Source organism: Emydura macquarii, unplaced genomic scaffold (assembly GCF_026122565.2).
Source record: "Emydura macquarii macquarii isolate MOO-44397 ecotype Brisbane River unplaced genomic scaffold, CSIRO-AGI_Emac_v2 contig_1119, whole genome shotgun sequence".
Classification (NCBI taxonomy): Eukaryota; Metazoa; Chordata; order Testudines; family Chelidae; genus Emydura; species Emydura macquarii.
Genome location: NW_027131256.1, coordinates 15,179,555 through 15,205,482, shown reverse-complemented (window position 1 = coordinate 15,205,482; position 25,928 = coordinate 15,179,555). Strand labels below are relative to the sequence as shown.

The following is a 25,928-nucleotide window of genomic DNA, read 5'->3' as shown; positions in this document are numbered from 1 at the left end:
CTTAAGGAGAAACAATAGTGTAAGTCTGGCTGCAGCCTCATAATTTGTTTGACTGTAGTCCTAGTTAAAGGGGTAGGGATTAATTGGCCCAGAAGCCTTTTGTATATATTCTACCCCATCAAGGGACTCCTAGTGACTCCTCATATATAGGGACTCCCGTACTCAGGGTATGTCTTCACTGCCACAGCAGCAGGGATGGATGCAGCCCATGAATGAGTTGTGAACAGTGCCTTCTTTAAGAAGCTGGTACTGTGGGGTAGATTTGGACTGTGCTGTGTTATTGATGATCATCACTAAAAGCAGTTGCTTTTATCAGGCATTTAATAGTTCATTAGGTCTGGCATTGCATCTAGGTAAGCGTAAATAAACAAAAGATACTACATAGTACTCAGATCAGCTACCATCATAGCAGATTGTAAATTGTTGTCACTGCTCTGTTATGTCTGTGAGAAATAAGATAGCTGTAGGAATTGACATCCAAGGTAGCTTCTGTCTATTAACTCCAAGTCAGTCACTTCCCACACCTTCACCGTGTTTCTTCTGGTGTTGCTCTTCTAGTGGCATCTCAATTGGAGAATACTGCAATTATGGCGGAGGGAGAAAGAGGTGAAATAAAAGGGGCACACAAACAACCAATCAGTATTAAGGCAACAGGATCAGATGATGTAAGAAAGGCATAGGAACTTCCACAGCTTGTGGAACAGTATTAGAGTCCATGTTATCCATTGTGCGTTCACTTCTCCATTGAAAAGTCCAACTTGTGCTTAAAACTCCAACTCGCAAATTAACTGATGGGAATTCTGTAGCAGCCAAGAGTAGATTTTGAGACTTTGGACAATACTGTACTCTGTGCTTTGGCTTCATCAATTGCCAGTTTCGGTTAATACTAAATAAATGGTAATGAATTACTCTTCAAATCACTCCAGTCAAATATAGTAGTTCAGAATGCAGTAGTTCATCACTGATGAACACACAATGAAAGTTCAGAACAAGATTATGTAAAGTGGGGCTCGGAGTGGTGGATTGAAACTGAACCTATGGAAGGATATAACCGTAATGCATGTCATATATAAAAAGCCAGGGAAACATGTTACGCAGTGAAAGTCCCACTTAAATAATGTAAAGTCTGTTCACACATGCCACCAAAACGTATTTTGTCTGGACCTACAGAAAGAAAACAATGGAAAAAAAGATAAAATATCGTTACCCCTCCTACCTTAAGTGGTTAGCCAATTCTGGGGGTATTGCAGATGGTTTCTATAAGGAGGAGAAATTGATGGGTTGAGTATTTCTATGTAAATGAACAGGATCACATCATGTTTCCCTGAACACAGCAGAAACACAACAGGAGGAAGTTTCTTTGCTTACAATTCAAGTCTGCCTTTCCAGGCAGCACTCTGCCCAGAAAGCTCACTTGGCTTTGTCTCAGGGCCATGCTACTAGACTTCTTTTGCAGTCCCAAAATTTTCTTGCTTTCTGGATTCTTCTTGTTGACCTACACACAATCAGCTGCCAGCATATCAATCTCCAGTCCCTGTGTTTGCATTCAGTCTAGACTTGGGGCAGAGGCTTCTATTGTTTCAGCTGTCACTAAACTCAAGGCCATTTCACTATTGGCTCCTTTAGCCTAAATGGAAGGATGCTTATCAGCCTGTGACTATCATAGATCAAGACAAATTTGCTAGGAACATAGTTGTGCTGGGTACATTGAAAATCTGAGAATCGAACATTGAAACCTCCTTAGCTACTTTGTCCACACTTTCGCTTATGACATTCTGGGAACATTTGGGTACTAAAAGTTCAGGTAATACACAACATGAAATAGAAGTGCACATCCATGTGGCTTTCTTAAATGTTAAGCTTCCTCTGAAATAATAGTAAACTGATACAAGGAGGACAGCCTGTTACAAATATGCAACTGCGGTGCCATTTCTGTTTCCTCGGGGGACTGCTCAGAGCATGTGCTTCTGACAGCAGCAACGGAAGTAACTCAGAAGTCACAAACAAACAAAAAATCAAAGCTGAAGAAGGAATGAAAAGTTATTATTGGAGGAGGGAAGTTATAGAATGCTCAGTCATAAGTGTATTAGAATAAGGTGCAGGTAAGCAAAGCATAGACCTGCATTATGGTAGAAATAGCTGAGAATCCGCATAGCCACCATTTGATGGTAAAACTCTCTCTCCTGCGTTGTCATGAGTTAGCTGGCTGTGTGTGGCTCACTGACCTCTGGTGGAGGAGAGGTTGCTGCATTTCAAACTGATCTGTGGTCAGCAGAATGAAATGTCAAGACCCAAGCGAGAGGTGCACTGGAACAGAGGAGATCCCTTCAGCTCATGCTCTTCAGATGTCAGTTCTGCTCTACCCGTCTGACTTTTGGCAACATCTCTGCCAGTGAGAGAGAGTGGAAATTGGTTGTCTCTATTCTTGGGCAAATAGACTCTGGCTATGTCTTCATCACAAAATTCACTTGTGATGTTGCCAGAATCCTATCCATCCACAATCCTTTAACACCACACTGTAGCTTGCTGGCCCAGAACAAGGCATAGACTAAAACTCAACTGCTGCTAAAAGTTTAGCTGCTAACATGACCATTTAGCAGAATGGACACCACATTGTGGCACTGGAGTTCTCCAATACTTTCCCATAATTGCCCAAGGACATATTTCCTTGCCATCTATCTATTACTTGCTTCTGGAAAGGAAGTCACCTACCAATTGATATGCATAGCTCGGTTCCCATATATTTTATGGAACCATGCACTTTCATGCAGCTTACAATACCTACAACAGCACTTGTGTGTCTCTGGTTGTGATGCTTTGGGGGTCAACCCAGACCAGTAAGGGATGTGTCACCACCTGCTCTGCAGCTCTGGGTACCTTCAGTGCTAGGTTGCTGTGGCTCACAATCCTGGCACCAACAGCCAGCCTACAAATATGTAGGTCACACCCTGGCTTCTATCACCCAGTCACTGCTTGAAGGGTGATCCCCAAACTGTCACCCTGCAGCGTCTAGCCCCCTTACTGAACACCCACAGAAGTTAAGTTCATTGCTCTTTTAAAAAGTCAGGACTCTAAAACTCATTAATCTAACTGAGTTTTGACAAACTCTTAGTTCAATCACAACACTGAACTGGTTTACAGTAAAGTAAAACAAGTTTATTTAAATAAAAGGACATAGGATTAAGTGATACCAAGTATAAGGAATAAAGATAGAGTTAAAAGCAAACAAAAGTAAAATACGCTTCTAAGACTAAAATTTAATTTTAGTAAATTACAGTCTTTGCCTAAGCAGGTTTCTCAACTAAACTCAGTACTCAGACTTCAGCTCCTTTGGCTGAAGGATCCAACACTCAAGAACTCTGGCCACTTTAATACCCCCAAGTGACGGATCCCAAAATGGCTTTGTTTCTACTTATTTCTCCCAACATTCATTAATCCTGTTATAAGAGAAAGGAAGGTTCCCCGAGGAGTCTGTCTGCATTCCCCCATCAAGATTGTTAAGTTGTCATCTTTTTATGTGTGCTTCCTGATGACTTTGTTTACCTTGCATGTAAATGTGCTTTTCTTTGTGTTTGGTCACTCCTTTACTACATTTACACATTCAAGCAGGTGGAACATTCCTTTGTCTGGAACAGGCATGGCTTAGGCTCTACACATCAAATACATTTTAAGATCTCATTTGCAGCACATATCTGTAAAGCCCTTTGTGGGACTTTGCTGTAAATACATCACACAGGAATTTTAATGGTCAGTGAGTAATTAGTTTTCCAATAATACATTATATGTTACTTTTGTGTCTATATTGTGACAACAGTGAGTTAGTTTTGGTAAGCATGTCAGACCTGACAAAAGTTGCTGACACAGGGTAGGGAGCTACCAATGGGCCTTTGTATCACACCAGTATAGAATTACAGCTGGTAGAAATGGAAGATGCTATCTTGAACTGTCAGAATGCTGCCAGCTGGCCAGATGCTGATGCCACAGAGGAAGGAGAAATAGTTTTATTTTATTATGTGTAACATTGCACTTTTTGGTTTTGGTTTGCACTTCGGTGTTTATTATTTTACACTTGGTCTTCGATTTGGGGTAGCAGGACTGTGTATTGTGTTCACTTTGAATAAAGTATATTGATGTTCGATCTCTGGTGTGAGTAATTTGGAAAACAATAGATAAGGACTTCAAAACAGCTTGGAGTAGCCTGGTGTCACATCCAGTTGATGACTGCATAGGTAAACTGATACTGTGCAGTGTTGTGCTCACATGTTTTCATTTCATCTTCCAAACCAAGGATGCGGGCACAGAAGAAATCCCTTATTTCCCTCGCTCTCTTGGACGCAGCCTCAGTTAAGAGAGGATCACTTTGTGGTAAAGGACATACAAACAACCAGAATCTTTGACCTATTACAGGCCAAAGTACTTCCCCCTTACTCTCGCATACATTAAGCAGTGCACAGCATGTCCCAATAAAATGAATCACATCATGCTCACTGCAGTCCAAATTAATTTGCAGGCAATGCCACCTGGCCTTCAGCTGACTGATGCACATTTCTCCTGCACCAATGTAGTGTGCAATTAAGACTTCTGCCAGGTGTTCTGACAGCAGAGTAGGCAGCCCTCCATGACACAGGGAGTAGAGGATAGGGGGGTCTCTTAAAATAGCTGGGGACTAACACCTTGTGGAAATTAACATTGTTGGACAGGAATGAAGTCTCAGCTTGTTCTTATGTGGATATACTGATCTTGGAATACCCTGGCATCATGCACTTTGCCAGTGTGTCTCAAGTGGGTGTGAATAAACTTCCCTCTCTGGTCCACGAAGTGTACATAGCTAGTAAAGAATTGTTTCTGGTTCACATAATGTGCACCTGGGGGGACAAATAATGGACACATGTGCCTTCGATGGCCCCAGTAGAATCAGGGAACCTCTTTTGCTAAAAGCTTGCCATTGTTTCAGGCATTTTTCCAATTTTCACCACCCACTGATGAACCAAAACAACTGCCTGGAAACATCCATCACAGAACTGACAGATCACATCACTCAAGTGAACTGGACAGTAAAGATGTGGCCTCTGATGACTGGTCTCCCATGTTTAGCAAAGATGGATTCAAACTGGAACAGAGGACCGTAGGATGGGAGAATCTCATGCACAGCTACAGACTGGGGACCGACAAGCTAGGCAGCAGTTCTGCAGAAAAGGACCTGGGGATTACGGTGGATAAGACACTGGATATGAGTCAGCAGTGTGCCCTGGTTGCCAAGAAGGCTAATAGTATATTGGGATGCATTAGTAGGAGCATTACCAGCAGATCGGGGGAAGTGATTATTCCCCTCTATTTAGCATTGGTGAGGCTGCATTTGGAGTATTGGGTCCAGTTTTGGGCCCCCCCACTACAAAAAGGATGTGGACAAGTTGGAGAGAGTCCAGTGGAGGGGAACAAAAATGAGTAGGAGCACAAGACATGAGGATTTGATAGCAGACTTTAACTACCTGAAATGGGGTTCCAGGAAGGATGGAGCTAGGCTGTTCTCAATGGTAGTAGATGACAGAACAAGGAGCAATGGTCTCAAGTTGCAGTGGGGGAGGCCTAGGTTGGATATTAGGAAAAAGCTTTCCACTAGGAGGGCGGTGAAGCACTGGAATGGGTTACCTAGAGAGGTGGTGGAATCTCCATCTTTAGAGGTTTTTAAGCTGCAGCTGGACAAAGCCCTGGCTGGGATGATTTAGCTGAGGTTAGTCCTCCTTTGAGCAGGGGGTTTGATTAGATGACCTCCTGAGGTCCCTTCCAACTCTAATCTTCTATGATTCTATGGAACAGGTGCAGAGAAGAGCTACTAGGATAATCCAAAGAATGGGAAACCTACCTTATGAGAGGAGACTAAAAAAGTTTGGCTTGTTTAGCCTAACCAAAAAAAGGCTGAGGGGAGATATGATTGCTCTCTATAAATACATCAGAGAGATAAATACCAGGGAGAGACAGGAGTTATTTAGGTGAAGCACAAATGTGGACACAAGAATAAATGGATATTGACTCACCATCAACAAATTTAGGCTTGAAATTTGACTTCTAACCATTAGAGGAATGAAGTTCTGGAACAGCCTTCCAAGGAGAGCAGTGGGAGCAAAATATCCTAACTAGCTTCAAGACTGAACTTGATAAGTTTATGGAGAGGATGGTATGATGAGACTGCCTACAATGGCATGCAGCTGATCTGCAATGGCTAACAGCAATGGCTGGTGATGGGACACTAGGTGGGGAGGGTTTGATGGGATCCCCTGGGGTAGAACCTGGTTTGAGCCCTTTTTTTCACCAATCTGGACTCCCTTTCACACTGTGATGCTGTGTGAAGCTACACATCTCTGGCAGGTACTGCACTTACACAGACATCCACAGGCAGGGACACACTGAACTGAGTTACATGAATGTTTTCCCTAGCCACTGATGAACCAACAATAGAGATACTCCAGCCAATTCTTCCAGTTCTCAAGCTTTGCACCACAGGACTGTAATGTCTTGCCCTGGTCAGAATCCTGATTAGTATAAGTTTATTACCCAGTTCGCCCCTTCCTCAATGTGGAAATGACATACACAAGCCTTTAACTGACCTGTGATTTCCCAAACACTTCAGTCAAAACAAACTGTTTTTGGTAAAATATAAAACAAGCAGATAGATAGATTTTAAGTGATTATAAGTGATAGATTTAAATGATCAGAGTTAGATACCAAAGAAAATAGAAGATAAACATACACAATCTAAATCTTAAATCTTATAACACTAGACAGAATTTAGATCAAGCACTTTTTTCACCCCCACTGGATGCTACAGCTCAATACACAGGCTCTCCTTGAAACGTTGGACCAGTCTCCTTAGTTGAAATCTTTGTCTTCCAGCATTCCTGTTGCTTCCAGCACAGGTATGGGAGGAGACAGGCAAAGGCATGAAGCCACTGCCCCTTATTTTATATCTGCAGTCCAGGTGCCTGAAAGATACAAGTTTAGACATGTCCTGGTGGGCTTTTCTGAGTCACCTGAGTACAGCAATCGCCATTGTGTCATCTTGTGCAACTGAGTAATAGGGTTGAGCAATCTCCTTTGTATGGTCTTGTGCAACTGTCACTGTATTGTTAAACCTTTGTTTACTATTCCCCTGCTGGGATTGGATTATCACCTAGCAGCAGAGACTTTCAAATTTCCAACATATTTCAGTACAATCATACAGCAAAATCTCAACACTTGATATACACTAACACTAGGCATTGTTGGATAGAACAATGGTTTCCAGCGGATCATTATGTTGCATAAGACATCTCACATAGCATGCTTTGTATGAAAATATCACAACCATTGATGAATGATGAATGTGGGGGGCGGGGTCACAGGGTGCTGCTTCAAGGTACACTGTGTTACAGAGGGCTCTGAGTTACTACAGAGAATTCTTTCCCAGATGCCTGGCTGGTGGGTCTTGTCCACATGCTCAGGGTCTAAGTGATCACCATATTTGGAGTTGGGAAAGAATCCCCCGTCTCCCCCGGTCATATTGGCAGAGACCCTGGAGGGTTTTTGCTTACCTCTGTAGCATAGGGCACGGGTCACTTGCAGGTTTAAACTAGTGTAAATGGTGGATTCTCTGTAACTTGATGTCTTCAAATCATGATTTAAGGACTTCAGTAAGTCAGCCAGAGGTTATGGGTCTCTTAAAGGGATGGGTGAGATTCTGTGGACTGTAACATACAGGAGGTCAGAGTAGATAATCATGATGGTCCCTTCTGGGCTTAAAGTCTGTGAGTCTATGAATCAGAGCCCCCTTACATTTAGTGTGCTATTTTTAATATTCTCACTTCTCAGTTTGGGTGGCCTTCAGAACAGTTTATTGGGTCTATCACTGGAAAATGACACCGAAAGGAATGTATATTTTACTACTGAACTTTTCACTATAAAGTAGTTTTAATTAGGACCCCCAAAACTTTGTTGTGGAGTCTGGGGAAAGGCAATTAAAAAAAGCCTTTGAGTCAAAAAGCGTTTTTCTACTCTGTAGGCAGCCTGTTACATGCTCCCCAGACAGAAGTGTGTGTGACATCTCAAAGCATGTTGTAGTATTTCTGCACTACAGAAAGGTTTCTGAATGCAGACAGGTCACTTGGAATAATACAAAATTTGAATAACTTTCATTGTTGTATCTAAGTCAAGTAAAGATGAAGGAGTGGAAAAGTAATGAAAATTAAATATTAAAAGGCTGATCCATACAGGGGATATATATAGCCATTGCTTGATTGCAGCATCTAGGGTTAAAATATGAGGCTTTCTGTAGTAAAGTGCAAGTAGAAGTACGCTGGGCTGCCACATCGTGTATAGTAGTTCATGTGCTGTATATATGTTTAAACCCTTTAAGTAACAGATCATAAACAATCTGGAAAGTGCTGCAGTTCTAATAGTAAAACGTGCACTTTCAGAGAAAATGGAGTCACTTAGTTAGGTTTTTAGACTTACTGTTTTCCTCAGTGTGTCAACTGTGCCTGTTCTTATTGACTAAGGTTTTTCCTACTTCTCATATCATGTTCAAATTGATGGTTTGTTCTAATAGAATAATACTGTGTTTTCTTGGAGAAAATACATTTAACATCTTTCTAGAAGGACACTGAGTATTGATTCAAAGCAGCACCATGATGTAAATATTTTCCTCTAATACTGCAATAGAATTGACTGGATGCACACTAATTTTATTAGATTGTGACCTTCCCATCTCACTCCCTAGTTTAGAATTAAATTATAACATTGTCTTTTTGGCTTGAATTTTAATCTTACTAAATATAAGTTTGGGTTAGGTGTTTCTATGGATACAAATCTCAAATTTGTATAGAATGTAAACACTGCTTTAATCGATTTAAAGATGATATAAACAGTTACGTGGGTATAAACATGGTACTCGTTCACATCTTTGTAAAAACATGGATGAAAAAGAAGGAATGTGTGTGATTGCTGTAAAGCAATTCATCATCCATTTGATTATACCAATTCTAATCAGGCAAAGTGTTTCCATGGAGAATATTGTGTGGAGAGGGTCCCCTAATTCATAATAATCTCTTGGGTATAATTTAAAGAAATGGGGTGCAATTAAGCAAATGAAGACTACAGATCACAATTTAAAAAACTGTTTAATAGCAGCAAGGTCTATTGGACTGTGGAATAGTCTCCTGGAGGAAATAAAGCAAATAGTCCAGTTTAATTGAGTACAGTTGAGATCAAGACAATAGCTGATCTATGTAAAGACTGATTCTGCACTGTCAGTATTGGACTTCATTTCCATCTCAAACTTCAGTCTCTGATTAGACTCCACTGATTACTATTTTATGTTCACCAGCTTTGTTGCTATCTTCTATCTTCCCACTCCCTCACATTATTTTCTTTTCTCCGCTCAATTTGACTTTGCACTTCCACTCTTGCCTTCCACTTACCTATCTTAATTATACTTTAATTCTCTGCTCAACTGCTTACCAGAAGCAGATCTCCAAAGTGCCACTTCTCTACTCATGGTCAAGAAGCAGTCCAATACCTACCTTAATACTGGAAACATCCAAGATTGCTAGATAATGGAGAAACATCTCATTTGTAATTTTCTTCTAACTTTAATTATAAATTGTAGGAAACACATTGAGACTATCTGAATAGTATTGATGGCATTTAGCTCAAAATTCACCTCTGTTAATTAAGATGAGGATTACCATGATGATTAATCATTGATAATAGGATGCTCATAACTGACTTTTTCATCATAGCTTTTTGTACCTCAGCTCTAGAAGTTAGATAACTCAGTTATGTGTATGCGCTATAACAGAAAGAGCAATTTGAACATGCCTCTTCACATAAATAGAAATCTCACAATTCAATATCTTAGCTCTATTAAGGATATTTGTTAGATGCTAATTGCTGCTTAAGACACTGAATATTTGCATCACTGAGCCAATATAGGTGCATTAAGTGACTACGTCCAAAGAATCCCATAAATGGAGCCCCAGAAACTTCTGCAACAAGGCAGTGCCAGGTGATGGGGCAAGAGAGGAGAATTCTGTGGCAAAAAACTTAACAATGTGGTCTTTCTGGGTCAGTTAAACAGGAAGATGGCATAGCCACAGAACACACTGCTTGTTACAGAAACCGAGGTGTGGTAGGGGGCTAGATTGGATTCATTTGTGACAGGGAATTTAATTTAGCACACGTGGATGACATTAGTGTGTGCAGGGGAAGGGAGACAGGTGCCACAGTTTTGCTGTGTGACATGTTTATTGAGGCTGTCCCAGATAAACAGTCACACATCGGTATTAGTGATGCCCAGTGATCACAAGACTGAGTTATCCAATGATCCTAGAACTTCTATACAGAAACTAAAATAGGTGTTTGTTTTGGAGGGACAGTCTTAAATTGAAGATCAGCATTTAAAAAAAAAAGGATCAGTCAGTTCATGGAGTAAGCAGAAGCAAAGATGAGCCTGCTTTCCAAAAGATTTGGGTTTGATTGGTTAAACAAGTAGAATGGTTAATTAGAGGAACTGGGTTGGAAGTCTGAGAAGGTAAGGCTCTTGAAATATATAATATGCTACTTGACTCCAGCTGGGCTGGGAATCACGAGCACCTGTCCAAGTTTCCATTGCATGTAGTAATTAAAACAACCAATCACCAAGGAGTGTGAAAATTAAGAAACTAAAAATAGTAGCACCCTTTCATAGCACCTAAGAGAAAAAGTTGTGGCCTGATTTTACCTTCTAAAACCAGTATTCTCATCTCTCTCAGCTGAACACGAAATCAAAGCATTTAGTAAGGGAAACTTAGCATATAAAATGGTCAATAATCGGGACTGTATTTGGGACACAATTTAAAATCACGATAAGTTGTATTCACCGGTTTTTAATGTCCAGACACTGCATTCTAGAAATAAAGCAAACAGCATTACACTAAACAGGCCAAATATTCAGGGGCTATAAAATTGAGCAACAGAAGATGAATGCTTGAAGCCTTACAATTACTTCCTGTGCACTTAACTCTGTCACTGACCCCATGGAATTGAGAGCTTGTTTCCTCCCCACAGTACATGTTAACTCCAGCCATACCTCCTGGATGGCCAGTTATAGAACACTGCATTCCGAGTTCACGGAGTACTGTCTGGGGGCGGGATTTTTACAAATTGTGTGTCACTGAAGTTTTAGAAGCAGTCAGATCGAGTGGGAAAGCAGTTCAGAGGTGTCAGACCTTGACTTCCGCTTGTGTCTCTTCCTAGGGCATGTTTTGAAGAGCTAAGTTTCACAGGTCTAGATAAATTCCTGATGAGTAAATAACTTGAACTGATAACTTTGGACATTTCTCATGGGCATAGAACATTGTAATTAAAACAATTCTGCTTTTATTTGTTTACACTTGTCAAGCTGTTCAGTGGGATGTGGCTGTTAAGGCCACCTAGTGATAGGATTTGCAGTAATCCACTGGCACAACTACCCTGCTTGCAGCTTAGTCCTTTTTGTGGGGAACTGTACTTTGAAGAGGTTCTGGCATGGGCCAATTGGAACAGGTTGTTAACATGAGCCTCTGCATAACTTATGCAATTCTGATCATTTAGATCTTGGACACCGAATGAAGCAGAGCTTTGGCTCTGGGTGGTTACTGAACACCACATTCCTCCCCTTGCTAGCAAGTGATCAGAGCACCACAAATATGCTACTTTATTTTTTCAAGTGAGGGGAGAAACTATTTGTATGCAGCATACTCTGCCCATATACAAGTTCACTAAGCAACATTAGGCTATAACACTTTTTAAAATGCCTGAATATAATGAACCAGAACATGACCCAGGGTAAGCAGGTGCAACTCGCTTGAGCTGAATGAAACTTCCTTCTTAAAGCCTGGATGAAATTGGGCCTATTATATTACCATAAAAGATGAAAACTTCTTGGGAAAAATGAAGCAGGTGAGAAAATGATACTAAGGCGGGTAAAAATGCACTACAGCTGCCTACTGTTCACCATGATGCAAACCACAAATACTTAAATCCATTGACTAAATGCAACTTGAATTCCTCAAATGGCTTCACACGTCAACTGTGTGCCATTCATTGTGAAGCTCTTTTGAGAATCTTAAATTCCGTAAAGAGGCTTAGGGTCAGTTACTGACGAGTGAGAGGTAATGAGGCATATAGATTTTTCTAACTAACATACATTTGTCATCTCATTTGAATGTCTGAGGCTGCTTACTAGCACAGGCCATGTCCAGCACCATGGAACTTTAAAAATAACTGAAGACCCAGTCCCTGGTACCTACTTTACCTTCCCTTTCAATTAAGTCAGATGACATTTATATTACATCACATAATTGTCTGACAAGTACCCCAGAGCAAGGAAATTCATCATAGCTAATTAATCTTAAAATTACAGGAAGTTGTATCAACTATGTCAGGAACTCCTAGCTTGAATTCAGATGTTCAAAAGTTCTGAACCTAGATGCTACTTGGGTTGCAAAGTTTTACAGAAACTCAAAGCTGCTCAATTACATTAAATCTATATTGCAGGAAATCTGCCTAAGGACAGATGGTGATTTTGAATCTCTTGCATAGGGGATAGCCAATGCAATTGACTAGAACCATGCCGAAAGAGTTCTGCAGATTACAAATCCTGGATGGCCAACCAAATAAATCCTAATCCTCCCTTTCTGAAATAACTAGGTAGCAAAACTTTTTGAAAAATCTAAAGATAAAATCTGGTTCACCCCTTTGTGCCATGTTAGTGAACTTGGCTCAGTTTTCCCCTCTTTGCATTAAAATATATTTCCACGCGTGTTTTGATTATTGAGTTAATCCCATAAACTCTGATCTTGAGTTGGTAGGCTATGAATGAGCAAAAAATTAATCTGATGTTGATTAAAATGCTGTCAGAATTTTGGATGTAACACTACCATGCTGTGTTGTTATGATGATAATTGGATGCCAAGTAACATTGTGCCAGAACATATCTGAGTTCAACTACAATGTCAGATGCTATGCTGGTATGTTCGTAATCTATGTGCTTCAGTAATGAGACACAGTCAGATGATTTGACTTATCTTAGTTTTTTAGTTTTGTGCATAAAAAGTACTTACTGTCAGCTCTTACACTTACCTTGTAAATTGCTAAAACATAACATGTCATAACTACATTATGTTTCACAAACGACAAAGATATAATCGCTTACTCAACACTTGTCTTCTAATTCAAGCAATGTAAATAGCAAAGCAAGTTATGGAGATAAAGAAACTGTTAAAGGCTGTGAACTGTCTCCTTGGATGTGTATGTTTGTGATAGCCCTTGAAGGATGCGAAGACAACATTTACAGATTGGTATCTGTAATGTCCAGTTTTTCCATGTGCTTACATGTATGTGATAAATCCTGACTTTTATAAACTATTTCCTTTGTAAAAGATGCTAAATACTCCAATATTTCCCAGTTTTCCTTCCTGATAACCTATTTTGGAACTCATTAGCATATTCAATCCAAAATTGATAGCCTTAATTCATTGAATGGTGTGACTGCACTTTAAAGTGAAGTGTTCTGCTTTAAGCCCCTCACCCACTATTTCTCCAGCAACATGATGGAAGGGGAAGTTAATACATATAATCTCTAGACCTAGGGATTTATTTATACACACTACTACTTATGTAGGTACCACTTATGTCCCTGGGGTGTGAACAAGCAACCCCCGCAAGTGATGTAAATTACACCACTGTAGCACTTCCAGTGTAGACTAGCCCTAAGTGTTGAAGGCTGAGGATATGTCTACACTTTAATGACTACATCAGCACAGCTGCGGTAGTGCAGCTGTGCTGCATAGACGTTGCAGTGTAGATGCTTCCTATGTTGATGGAAGGGGTTTTCCCATCAGTGTAGGTAATCCACTGCTCCAACAGGTAGTAGCTAGGTCAATGAAAGAATTCTGCCATCAACATAGCTGCATCTACAGTGGAGGTTAGGTTGATCTAACTATGTCACACTGGGTGCAGTTTTTTTTCCACAGCCTTGAGCAGCGTAACTAGGTCAACCTAAGTTTTAGGTGTAGATTAGGCCTGAGATTGTTGCTTGTTACATGAAGGACCTGATAAGACCAATCATATATAATTTACTTTTTAGTTTACTTTTGAAACTATGCCTGTCATACCTGAGTTAAGCATATCCTGGCATTGTAGATCTCTATTGCCAAAAGAGCTCAGCACAAGCACTTCAGCTGCCAATGAGTATTGAGGAGCCAGTTATGTAACTTTGTATTTGTCCTGTGCAGAGTGTGCAGGTGCTACATGTAAGTGTCTTCTGAAATATATATATACATATATGAAAAAGCAGGGTGGAGGAAGATGACAGGTAAAATCTGTCAGTGGATAACAGCTACTTCCCAAAACATGTGGCTGCCTTCTTCATTCACTCAATGTTCTAGGGTGGCAGTCAGCAACATGGCCCCAACTTGGCATGCTTAGTCACTGACCTTGATAAAGGCAACCTTATGCTTCCTTTACCCACAAGGTAGAATATTTCTGCAGTGAAGGAGAAATAGTTTTGTAGTCAATTAGGCCATGACCAGCCAGAACACAAGAGTACATCAACAGTGTTTTAGCACTATTTGGGCGATCTGGTACTATATCCTATTAGCTTGAAGTCGCATAGGATCTCAATCAAAAAAATAAAATAAAAATTCAGCTATATGATAAATATAACAAAGTAAAATGCTTTCCTTTTCATATTTCTTCCTAATCCTCCTTCCTTCTTTTTTAGTCCATAATTTCCTTGATTGCCTGAAACACAGCAGGTTGAATTAACTGCTAATGTCTGCTTTAATCATCACTGTCAGCAAGTTAATCTTATTTGACACTTAACAGTAAGAGAACTAGCATTTCATAACTTGGCTATGAATTTTTTTCAGTTCATTTTTAGATTGTTTCTCAGTTTATGAACCCTCAAGCAAGATACAAAACAAAATCCCCTCTCACCTCTATTTACCCGTTTAACTCTACAGCCTGCTAACTGCAGCAGTATCACACTTGGCTTAATATTGAATGGAGTCTCATTGCCTATATTGGGATGCTTTATTGGGAAAGAAGTGACTTATCACTGGGGTTGGAGTCCGCAACAGCTTCTTGGAGAGAGCTGGTGGTCTGCATCCTTTCTCTTCAGCAACCCACACAAACTGAGCTGGGTGACTTCCTTTTATACACGGCCTACAGTCTGAGCATGCCCAGCAGTGGTGGAGGAACGTGGCTTCCTCAGCCTGCAGTGTGTTGTTAATGCTCTCTGAGCCAGGTGGGCTGGTATGCCCCATCACATCGCTTGATAGATATAAACATGATAGATTGTGAGCTACAGAGTACTTTATGGATTGCATTAGTATAAATAGATGGAGACAACTATGCACATAACTGCAATGCAATGTTATGCATTGCATCAGGGGGCATAGTATAAAGTATAGCAACCAGTATAATGTAAAAGATATGCTGGCTTTTGCTGAAGTCAACAGGATGATATAAAGTAAAAGCCCACATTTCAGAGAATAGTATTCAGTAATATTACCCTTGTTAGAGAAAACTGATAATGATACCACTTACAGGTAGCAGGTGCTCCACTCCAAAGACTTTACTAGCTTTTACAGTAGTACTGTTTTACTGTTGCCCCTTTTCGATCTGCGTAGCTAGTCACATTTCAAGGCCCTGGGGATGTTCCAATTGGAAACAGAAATTGATGGAGTCTGGTATTCTCTTTGATGCCATCTTGTTCATTTACAAGGAATGCTTCTCTGAATGCACAAGAAATCAAGAACAAAAGCCGCAGTTTTAACTTCTTTAGCCAACAAACCAAAATGCTCTCTATTTTTCCTGAGTGTCAATGTGCTCATAGACTACTGCTTGGCTTTCTTGCTTTTTGTGTCTGCTTCTTCCTCTGTACATAATTTCTGGACTCTTTCTTCCCACATGCACCACCCAAAACAATACTCGGACAAAATCTCCTGGAAGGTGACACCAAGAGTTGGAAGATATTTATACTATCCCCACCTATGGGTGTCTATAAATCTGGTTTGGAATTCCAGGAGTTGTTAGATTTACTATCACTTGTTACTCCCAATAAGTCTTGAAGCAAAGCAAAAATAGCTTGTCATGATAGAGCATATCCTCTTCTAGTTTTAACCAGAACCTCAAAGTATTGAAATATGGCTGGAATAGTTCACTTAAGCTCAAGTGACTGACTCATTGTGCATTTACTAGCAGCCTTTTTGGTGTTCAGATCAGGGTAGACAAGATATAGTACCTAGCTCCGTCTTCTCGTTTGTATAGGTCCAAAGAAAGTTTAGAGGGAAACAGACATGAATAAGAAGCTAGGACTGTACATTAGCTTACCATAGCTTGCTAGTTTCTGTTTGTCAACCTGTCTTTTTCTCTAGTACTAAATTAGCAAGAAAAAAACACACTTGTTACTTCAATTAAATCCAGATTTGGAATGCAAGCTCTAAACAAGACTTAACAGGTTATGCGCTCTTGCAGATCTGGCAGAACAGATTTAAATATATGCATGTTTCTTGTTTATTGCACTCTGGGTAATCAGACCTTCCCTGACTGTCATGGTTGCCATGACAGTTACCATGACCTGTTATATGGTGAGCTGAAATAAGCAGCCAGTTTACAAACATGAGTTAAGTGACAGCACACTTTCCCAAAATGAGTCTTTGGCAGCTCTCAGGTGCTGTAAATATATCTGTCTGGGGAAATGGCTTGGAATAGAGGAACTAGCTGTTTCACTAAAAGGAACAAAAAGGGAAACTCTGCAACAGCTGTTGAGCTATCTCTTAAAACAATCACCATTGCTACTATGAGAGAAAGGTAAAAAACATCTTGGGTATGCAGCCATTCTTTGTACATGATCTCAAGCCTCAGAAGAATTGCTCTTCGGTATAAATTTCATGTCTTTAATCAGGTCTACATAGCCTATAGAGTATATCTGCTTCCAACCCGTGAATACACAATGTCAGTGTGTGAAAACATCAGATAGCAAAACAAGCCTAAATGTTTAAAGCTCCTCTATTTAAGAACCCTCCCCGCCACCCCCTGATTACTTAATTTCTTCAGATACTGAGTTACTTCAATCTCTAAAAAGACATAGAAATTTAACAGGTTAGCATCTTACTTTGCCAATGTTGCAATTTAGAATTTGAAGCATGTGCCATCTATTAAAGAAAAAAGTGACTTACTGGAAGAATACAGTACCCAGGGATACATGAAAGGGAAAGCAGGCATTTCTTAAAACCCTACCTTTTTGTTGACTATCATGTACTAATGCTAAAATTTCCCATACATGATAAGAGGAACTTACATAGAATCCTTCATCCAAGGCACTACAAAGATTTTAACTCATAAAATCATTGGGAAACTCCTTTTCATGCATAAAGAAAACTGATTCAGTTCTTTGGCCAAGATAGCACATCCAGTCAGTGGCATAGCAGTAGAAATACATCCTAGGAGTCTAATCTTCCCAATCTCTTGATATAGCAGATCTATTTTTTTTTCAGGTAAGTTAATTAAATGTAAGCTCTAATCAATCTGGTGTTCCAAGGGGCAGGTTCCTCCACACTTCCCATCCCATGCAGTCTCTCACGCGTTGATCTGAACCTCCAGAGAAAAGCTTTGTACACCAGTGGCCCACCTGCTTCCAAAAGGTAGATCCCGTTAACCAAAATAAAAAAATGGGAAAAAAAAAAATCTCAAACACCCAAATGCTGTCTCCAATGCAATGCTGTGTGATAAAACCATCTCAACATTTAAAATTCCCATATCCTCAAAAAAGCAGCACTGTTATTTCTAGTTAAGTCAACAGGAATTTTGACTTCAATGAAAGTAGAAACATTCACGAAACACTTTTTTCTGTTTATAACTAACATATCCAGTGATCACTATTTGACATAAAAGCACTGTAACTAAGAGAAGAGGAATTTTGTGAACCAATGGCTCTCCTTACTTTTAGAATTTTGCTAAATGTAGCTATGTGGAAGTGCTATGATTGCTTGCTCTACTGCTTTGGTTGGAGCTTGTTATAGACTCTCAAGGGTACCAGGGGGTCTGACTAAAAACTATTTGTCTACTTAATGAAATGTTGTAATAGTGGATTGGGAGCCAAAGATTTACTATGTATGTTGGAAAGTGGAACCCTGGACAAACTGAAGCTTCAGGACTCTGTTATTTACTCTGAACCCAAAGAACTTTATTTTCATTTCTGTATACCTTTGGATCTGGCCAGGGTCCTCTTTGTTGTAAATAATTGAAGCGTAAATAGTTTAATTCTGTTTGAATTTGCTCCAGTATATCATTTTGGGTCATAAGTAATTTCCTTTCTGATTGGCTTCTCTTTTATGACCTTTAACACACCTATGTTGGATATAGAGTGAAAAATGATCACATACTGTAATGCTTTTTTGTCTAAATTTGGAGGTGTGCCTGTACTTGGGCTAGAAATCTGAAACTGGAGTTTTATTTGCTTTGTACAAGAGAGAGCAGAGAAAGCTGGGAGGAGGGGACAGATACAAAAGAAGGAGGTAGGGACAACGACAAAGAAATAGAGCTTGTTTTGTGACAGTAAATAGTTTGAGTGGCTGGGACTGTACTTGCTTTTCAGTTAGTATTAAGACTATGATTTGAACAGGAGAAACACTTTGAAGTCAGAGTAAAAATTTCTAGTCTCAATTTTCATCTTTAAAGAAGAGTAAGAACTTAAACAAACAGAAAATTAAATCAGGGGGAAAGCATGCCTGGCATACCTGTGGTTTCCTCTTCTAATGATTCGAAAGCTAAGTTTCATATATTTACTTAAAGTGCAGTTTGCTAGCAATATCAGCCTAGCAATTCCATGTGTTTAATATCAGTATAGTGGATTGACTAAAGGATTCGCATCTTCATACAGCTTGGCAGGACCTACAATATGTAAGATAACAAGGTATTCTGCACTACCACCACCTGGAACCCAGTGTATCCCTTTCTCTTCCCAATCCGTACTGGTAAGTTTTAAATTGCATGCCTATCCCAGAGTTGCCTTTTAAAACACATCTCAAATTGCACTCTAACTTGCTCATCCAAATAGAATGTTTGCCTAACGCTTAATTGTTATGTTCTGTTCATTTAAGCATGTATTTCAATTTCAATTTCTTCCTGTGTATTGAAGCTAGCAACTGACCTACAAGGCCCTTAGTCTGACTGAAGCAAAAAACAAATACAAAAAATGTTTTTGTCTTGTTGCCTGGGGAAGCCAGTGAATGCATCCTTCAAAAGTCAGATAAGTACTTTAACCAGTGGCGTCTCTTCCTGCATGTTCTTCACACCAAAGCAGTTGCCCCAACTAATAATGCTTCAAATGGAAACTTTATATAGCATCTACAGATATTGCTTTTGGCTTCCCCATTTTTAACCTTTATTGGTCCACTTTTAAAACTTGGTCTCCTTGATAAATATATCGGCAGACAAGTTGGAGGCTAGGTATCCTGCTGCTGTCAGTCAAAAGTTTCTCCCAAGATATATTTTTCAGATACTAAAAATTAAATGTGCCCAAGCCAATATCTAGGATCCAAACACTCTTAAAACATAGAGGCTTGGCTCTAACTTTTGCTGGCCATCAGCTTTGCAACTGGCCCTTACATCTCTTTGAGGTTACTGGAAAATTGCAACATCCAAATGGCCCCAGACTAGCTGGGTCTCAAATTTAGTGTCTGAATCTCAGGGTACGCATACACTGACAATAACGCAAAGTGAGACAGCAAGAACTTGGTCTGGAAATACTGCTTCCTAATATCAAAGGACCCATTCACATTATATATAGGGGAAATTAATGTAGGAGATTCAGTGATGGAGGGAGTGGTGTGTGAGCAGTTTATGGAAAGTTAGTTGCTGATATGGGAAAACCCAGGGCTTAGTAGACATGGACATGTGTTGCTCAGAACAGGATTTCAGGAAGCTGACATGTGTTTGAGACAGTTAAGCTATACTTCAAATGCTGTGGAATGTCCAAACAAATTTTGAATGCATTCTGACAGGCTCTTATGGGTGTTGATTTTTGTCTATTAAGACCTCTGAGGCATGGAGGCTACAAGGTCACACCTGTTACTTTACGCTAGTTATATGTTTTATGCCTCTGTGGTCTCAGGGGTCACACTACTGAGATGCGAGGTACCAAAAGGAGAAAAGAGGATCTTTCAGTCTCAGATACAAACAGGTGTTGGCACCCGTCATGCCAGCTGCAACATTTTAGCAAAGAACTGTGCTACTGAAGGGCAGATAGAAGAAAAAGAAAGGTAATACAGGTTGCAACACAAGTAACTATCTTACTGTTTGGCTTCTGTTCGTAATGGAAGAACACTGTGAATATTAGTATATGTGAATGAGGAGTGGGACCTGCGATTGATGAAACATTTTAATACAAAGGTGTTAAAGTTTGGACAAAATGTCAGCATGGCCAAGCTAGCTGATGGCAGATTAATGGAGAGAAATTACCTTCTTATGGACGATTACAGAGTAAGAATTGGAGTAGCTAATGTGGGAAGAAAATTGCATAGTCAAAAAAAAAAAAAAAAAAAAAAAGGATTTGGGCTGAGAAATTAAAGTCAGATCTGCTTTATGGCTTCGTTCCAACTTTGGTTAAACATCGCTTTGGTCGGGCCCATAATAAAGGTGGGTGAAAGTTCCTAGAATTTGTGGTTGCTGAGATAAAAGTATGTGGTTTTGGAACATTTCTTCCTATTAAAATAGGGGATTTCAGATGGTATGTGGACTTGCGGGCAACAGGGAGAGGGGCTGGGGAAGGATTTTGCATCTGAAACATGCCTTTAAAGGAACTGCTAGGTGGTTTCTTATATGAATTATAGCAATGTCGGTGTGAGAAAACTTAACAGTGAAACTAGTGGAAGTAATGAATGAGGCCACTGCCAGGTTAGAACTTTTTCCCCTTAATAATGTGTTAAAATGCAAGAGGTCTTTCAGATAACCAGGAAGAAACCCTAGCATAAGTAGTTGTGAGCAGGAAACAGCCCCAATAACAGATTTCACTGCCTCACAATTTTCCCAGAGAGTGTTCTGAATTGATTTGAATAAGTCCAAGATCAAGGTACTGAGTAAGAAGAAAGAACTTACAAAGGTAATTTGATATGATTACTGGTTATACCACTTAACCATTAAAATGTATCCAAAATCTGCTCCTGAATCCTTGCAGAAAAGGCTAAAATAGCTGATAGTAATTATAATTTGACAAGAGGATGAAGCATGTACCTCTGACTCAGACAAGATGGTTGTTGAGTGTTATTAGGTGCTGGCCATCTTCCTGCTTCTGGATCAACAGGGAAATAACAACTGTAGCCCTCAACTCCCACAACACAAGTACCTAACCTGCTTCACCAGCCCAGAAAACAGCCTGTCTCAGATTTGTAGAGAGCACACCAAATAGATCTGGCTGAATAACAGATTTTTCGATGTTGGCAATTCCAAAAAATGAGTAAATTGTTTCAAGTATAACAATATTTCATTGCAATAACATCAATGTTTCATTTTTCCTATAACCATGAATGTTCTTATTGCTTTTTAATTAAATGAAATTTTAAAACCATCATTTCAAACCAAAATACTGAAACACTTTTGAAAATTAAAAATGATTTTTCTTCAATCAAAACTATTCAGCAAAACTGACACAAATTTGCATAAAGCTTCAATGTTTCCAAATCAGCATTTTTTGCCAAAAAAATTTCATCCAGTTCTAACATCAAATGTCAGGTCCTTGATTTATAGGAAAGGAAGGTTGCTTTGAGAGTCTGTAATGCAATGTCTTAACTTTCAGTGCCCTATTATTTTCATTAGAGGAAGCTACAGAGTTGCAACTGTTAAATCCATTGCCATACATAGTAATGATAATTTTGCAGAATAACTTAACGACCCATCCTTTGCATCACATCTTCATTCTTTAAGGTAATAGTGAATATTAACCTCACTAAAGATGGAGTTGAATAGTTAAATGTATAACAGTTTATCCTGGGATGGGAATAATGGATTTTGCTTTGTGATTACAAAGTGTGTAGTAACAATCTTTTTGTTACCCAAGGGGCAAGGTGCAAATTTAACATTTCATGTTTCACTGAAGATACCCAGTGTGGTGCCTATGTGGCTTACCCCAGTCATGTTATCTGGCTTCTCTTAGAAATATGTTTGTGCCAAATGCGAAGTGGATAAACAAGGCCTTGAGAGGACATTTGTGCCTTAAGCATGCTGTGAAAATATGTTTAAGTGTAGCTGTTAGGTTAGGTATCCAGGTTAATGGCCAATTTAGTATGCTGCCTCAGTAAATTACCTTGCTGGTTCAGTGGCCAAATGCATTGTCCACTGATGGTATGTTGGAATGTTGTAGTGTTGATGGTGTTTAAAACAGCTGCTGAATTGTATAACTTACAGAACAGTCTTAGGGTATGTCTACACTGCAGAGTGAAGTTGACTTACTTAAAATCGACTTTCACCCACCGATTTTTAGAAGTCACTGGAGTGTGTACACACCACGCTCTTTGTGCCGGGCTCATGGTCCACACTCGCCACACTTGAGTCAACATTCAAAGCAGTGCACCATGGGTTACTATCCCACTAGCCACGATGATCGTTTTGTCACGAGGTGGCCACAGCGGATCTGAGGACAGCGTAGGGGGGTTAATAGTCTCTTCTGAAACCAAATCAAAATAATTAAAACGACTTGTTAGGACACTACAATGGGGAATACAGAGGTACAGGGTATCTGCTGTACATCTTGGGTATTTTAAACATGCGCCGTCTTTCCTAGGTGACCATGAACGATATCAGTCTCCTGAGGGTAACGCACGAGGACACGGAAGATTTGCTGCACGCAGCAGGGTACCGGCCTGGCCCTTATATCGCTATGCTGTGTTCCACCATGATGCTGGCTCCCTTGACTGCAGCGTGGCGTGGCAAAATATCCTACCGGGGAGGAAGGAACAAGGCTGCCCTCCCCCGACACTTTGTGCAAAGGATAACAGATTACCTATATGAAAGTTTCCTTGAGATATCAACTGATGATTCTCAGAGCATATCTCTGCACATAAATAATCTGTTCCAGGAGTAACCCCCCAGTAAAGTCCGCTAAACACCTGAACTCCCCTTCCCAGCCCTCCACCCCCTTTAAAAGGACAGAACTGCTAAGAAGAAAAAAAACCTCACCAGTTGTGCCTTCCCTGGGGTCATTATTGCTGTCCTGTGTGCTGCTGGACTGCTCTGGGGTCAGGAATAGGTCCTGACTGTCTGGGAGAACAGACGCCGTGCTCTCCTGCATCCTGCTCTCCTCAGCCTCCTTCTCCACGGAGTCCTCATCATTGTCCACGGACTGTGATCTAGCGGAAGTATCAAAACTGCAGGGCAGCTGCCGAGAATTGCATGCAGCTCCTCACTGAAGAGCCATGTTTTTGGCGAGGAGCCAGAATGGCTGTTAGCTTCCCTGGCTCTCTGAGATGACTGCCGCAGCTCCTTGATCTTCACGAGGCACTGCTGCATGTCCCTGTTGTGTCCCTTCTCCAGCATGCCCTGGGATATCTTCCCGTAAATGTCCATATTCTTTTTGCTGGCTCTGAGCTGAGCCATAACGGACCGATAAGATCTAAGACCTCTGGTTGACTCCATGCGGAGCATGTTTGGGCCTTGCAGTAGCCATGAAGAGCACAGCGACAGAGCTCTCTCCATGCTGGCTGCACAGGAAATGAACATTCAAATTTTACTGGGGAATGAGGGGAGGGGACATTTCTGGGTAGCATGACCACGTAACAGCAGAGTGCAAATGTCCAGAGCGGTCACAACAGGGCATTGTGGGATAACTCCCGGAGGCCATTAACATCAAATTACATTATGCTCTGTCTACACTGATGCAAAATCGACCCAATAAAATCTAATTAGGTGCTACGCCACTTGCGGAGGTGGTTTTATTACGTCAACTTTTGCCACGGTTTAAGTCGACGGAACTGCCGTACCAGTGTAGACGCAGGCTTTCAGAGATCGACGTAAGTGACGTTACGTCGACCTCCATGTCCAGTGTAGACGAGGCCTTAAAGAATGTTCCATAGGTGCCTGAATCATAGTATAACTGAGAATTGCTTTTCTGATGCACAATCACATTTCTAGTCTTTTGAGCCACACTATAGAAATCTGTAAAATCTATAAAACCTTAATAAATATCCAAAGAACCTATTGATTTCCTCCGACCTTACTATACTCTTATTCCTCATAAGCAGTCTGAAAGGTGGTTGTCTATGAGGATGGAAGGAGTGATCCATATATAACTTCAATACAGTATAGTCCACCTAGTAGTATACATCAATATAAATAGTTCATATTTTGTTTTCTTTGGCTGAAAGTTCATTAAACTTGTGAATCAGATGAAATGTACAGCAGATGGCAGACCTCTAACTATTTTTTCAAAATGTAATTCTGGAAATCACTCGTTCTAAAACTTCAAAGAGAATCCCAACCTCAGTATCTCCAGTAGCAGAAGCTGAATTTAGCATAATGAAGATGAGGGGAGAAGGTGATGCACTCAAATGTAGGACTGATGGTGGTAAATTGAATTAAGTACACATCCTTGGAGGGGCAGGTACCACAATTATATTGAGGAAACAAAACTTGGTTCTTAGAATTCTGTGCAATTTTGTTTGGAGCGTTGAGATTTGGCAATAGGAATATGTTCTTAAAAGCACATGTTAGGTTGAGCTATATGTGCTGAGAAATGGTGCTTGTATTTCACTAGTGGCCTCACATTACTGCAGTATTTAAGCTTCTGTTTAACTAATGTTTCTAGCCTTCATGCTGTACCAAAAAGATGCTAATTAAGGGCTCCTGTTGACAAAACTGCTTTGGAATCAGGCCCTCAAGTAGTCTCCCAATTAACCTGAAATACTGTGTGTTTTTAAAAGCTCCAATCAAGATAAGACCCCCATGGTGCTAGCTACTGTAGAAATTTATAGTGACAACCTAATTAGAGAAGCATCTCACCTCTACCCAGAGCAGATGTCCAGTGCCTGCTGATGTGTTACCTGTTGAAGAAACTCATGACATGGATTCTAGGTATCTTCTTAGTGTAGTGTGTTTTATTTACAAATAAATAAAGTCCTTGAACAGAGGCAGACAAATAGTTCACAGGCTTTCTCAGAAATCTCATCTTGCGCACCAGTGCATGGTTCCCAGGGAAAAAGGATGCCCTAGCATTGACTCTAGAGAACCTAAATCAGACAAACTTTCCTGCTGCTTGCAACAGTTCCCCAGAAATCATGCATCAAAAACTTAACAGCGTAGTGTTTGTTCAAATACTCAGCAGTAGTATGCTAAGGAAACCCTAATATGTGAAACAGTAGCATCTGCAGACTCCCATCATAACAGAAAAATGTGGGCAGAAGGGCAAAGGTAATGGTAATAAGATTGTGCTGTTAAATAAATTAGCTGTTGGTACAACCTGATTTCAACAAATTCAAAACTTGATTTTATAAAGCGATCAGGTTTTTCTGAAAGGCACTTATCCTAGCAATTGGCTGGCTAGGTTCAGATAAGAAAGGCTCTTTTTGAATCAGTGGGGGTGCTAGCTGCAAGTGAGAACAAAATGTCTACATTAACTGCCCTTGTTGTCTATTGAAACTCCCTGATTACGATGGAACTGTTACCAAATCTGGTATTGTGGAGGGAGATAATGTGGGCTATCACAGTGGCTTAGCCTCATAATCAGATGCCTTATTAAGGGACTTCAGAAGTTTGGAGCGTCCCCTGGGAGTCTTTATACTCTTTGAATAGTCAAACACTACATTCGCACTGTTGAGAACCCAAATCTGTATGCTAGATGCTACGAACACAGAAGAGGTCTGATTCAGAGCTTAGACACA

The 25,928-nt window shown here is 40.2% G+C and overlaps 1 long non-coding RNA gene across 1 annotated transcript in view; it reads right to left on the bottom strand.

Moving 5' to 3' along the window:
* Positions 1 to 321: 321 nt before the first annotated feature.
* Positions 322 to 25,928, bottom strand: part of LOC137151896 (uncharacterized) — an 87,864-nt gene continuing 62,257 nt past the window's right edge. Inside the window, exons 2-3 of the long non-coding RNA XR_010919399.1 lie at positions 1,217 to 1,257; positions 322 to 579 (exon numbers count right to left, since the gene is read on the bottom strand). This is a non-coding gene — a long non-coding RNA (uncharacterized lncRNA). The remainder of the gene's footprint in view (positions 580 to 1,216; positions 1,258 to 25,928) is intronic.